This window comes from Stenella coeruleoalba, assembly GCF_951394435.1.
Source record: "Stenella coeruleoalba genome assembly, chromosome: 1".
Classification (NCBI taxonomy): domain Eukaryota; kingdom Metazoa; phylum Chordata; class Mammalia; order Artiodactyla; family Delphinidae; genus Stenella; species Stenella coeruleoalba.
In genome coordinates this window covers 17,920,804-17,923,208 of record NC_137169.1, presented here as the reverse complement: position 1 = coordinate 17,923,208, position 2,405 = coordinate 17,920,804, and positions in this window count along the sequence as shown.

Here is a 2,405-nt window from a genome sequence, read left to right as displayed (position 1 = left end):
ACAGGCTCCGGACGCGCAGGCTCAGTGGCCATGGCTCACGGGCCTAGCCACTCCGCGGCATGTGGGGTCTTCCCGGATCGGGGCACGAACCCGTGTCCCCTGCATCGGCAGGCGGACTCTCAACCACTGCGCTACCAGAGAAGCCCTACAGGTGTTTTTTAATGTTCTATTTTCTGTATATAAGGAAGCCTTTTACTTTCTTCATAAGCTATGTGTAACCCATGACAATTTAGTAGACTCTGCTTTTGCAAGCTGAGGTGAAACTTCAGAAAAGGATCTTATTCTCATTGGCTCTTCCCTATTCCCCCCTCCCCCAGAAACTCTTACTGAGTCTTTCTACTTTTCATGGCAGTATAGTTATTTGCATGGGTTTGTTAAGAATATATCCTCTTTTTTTTGGCTGTGCCACATGGCATTCGGGATCTTAGTTGCCCGACCAGAGATCGAACCCGTGCCCCCTGCAGTGGAAGCGAGGAGTCCTAACCACTGGACTGCCAGGGAAGTCCCCTATATCCTTCTTTTTGCCATTCTATAATTTGAAAAATTCATTTTGCAGTCAAAGGCTTGCCTTGTCATATTTGAAAGTGATGCTTATTTAATTACCACTTTCGATATGACTGACACTTTTAAGGAAATAGAAGCCAATGGCTTTCACAGCCCTCCCAGGAAACCTGACCTGGCACCCAGTGAACAGAGTTCCCAGCCTTACAGGTGAATAAGGAAGGTCACTTCCTGGTAAGCCCCAAAATCTTAGATAGTTGGAGGACTCAAGAGGAGAGGAATTTACCTAAACTTAAAGTCCAATCTGAGATTCCTTATGAAAATTTGCAACAAATTCATAAGGTCTGTCTGGTAGATTAACATTCTCACCGCACCTATGTACATAGTCAGGCCAAACCAAATGAGACCAATCTCATTCTGTGATCAAGAATAATCTTTCTTTGAGATTATTTTTTGGTAAAAGGGAATATATTAGTTTCTTATTGCTGCTGTAACAAATTATCACAAACTTGGTAGCTTAAAACAATATAAATGTATTACCCTACAGCTCTGGAGGTCAGAAGTCCAAAATGGGTCTCTCACTAGGCTAAAATCAAGTTGTCGATAGAGCTGTGTTTCTTCTGGAAATGTTAGGGGAAAAGCCATTTCCTTGCCTTTTCCAGCTTCTAGAGGCTACCTGCGTTCCTTGGTTCATGGCCCCCTTCCAACTTCAAAGCCAGCAATGGTTGTCAAGTCTTTCTCATGATGCCAGCTCTCTGTTCTGACTCTTTTGCTTACCTCTTCCCAAGGAACCCTTGGGGGGCTTCCCTGGTGGTCCAGTGGGTGAGACTCCACACTCCCAACGCAGGGGCCCGGATCCGATCCCTGGTCGGGGGACTAGATCCCGCACGCATGCTGCAACTAAGAGTTTGCATACCACAACTAAGAGTCCGCATGCCACAACTAAAAAAACAAAGATCCCACATGCTGCAGCTAAGACCCAGCGCAGGCAAAAGAAATAAATAAATAGATAGATTTTTTTTAAAAAAAACCCTTGGGATTACACTGGGCTCACCCACATAATCCAGGGTAATCTTCCCATCTCAAGATCATCTGATTAGCAACCTTAATTCCCCTCTGCTATGTTACATAACATATCTATTCACAGGTTCCAGGGATTAGGACATGGACATATATGGGGGGCATTATTCTGCCTGCCAAACTGAGAGACTATAGAGAAAATTTTATGCTTCAGCAGAGAACTGCATTGTTTAGAGCAGGAGTTGGCAAACTACTGTATATGGAGCAAATCCAATAGCCACTTGTTTTTATATCCCTTGAGTGGATTTTACCCTTTTAAAGTGTTGAAAAAAAATTAAGAATAATATTTTGCGGGCTTCCCTGGTGGCGCAGTGGTTGAGAGTCCGCCTGCCAATGCGGGGGACACGGGATCGTGCCCCGGTCGGGGAAGATCCCACATGCCACGGAGCGACTGGGCCCGTGAGCCATGGCCGCTGAGCCTGCGCGTCCGGAGCCTGTGCTCCGCAACAGGAGAGGCCACAACGGTGAGAGGCCCACGTACCGCAAAAAAAAAAAAAAAGAATAATATTTTGCGACATGTGAAAATTATATAAAATTCAAATTTTACTGCCCTAAGTAAAGTTGTAGTGGAACTCGGCCAGGTGCACTTGTGTGTTATCTATGGCTACCTTCATACCTAAGGGACAGAGTTGAATATTTGAACAAGACCATATGGCCCACAAAGCCTAAAATATTTACTACCTGGCTCTTAACAGTAAAAACTGACCCTGGTCTGGCACACACTTTTCCAGGTTATCTGATTCTAGCTTTTCATTGCCTTTGAACTACTTTATAACTCTGTGAATTGTAGAGAACTGATAGCAAAGTAAAATAATTCTCGTCTA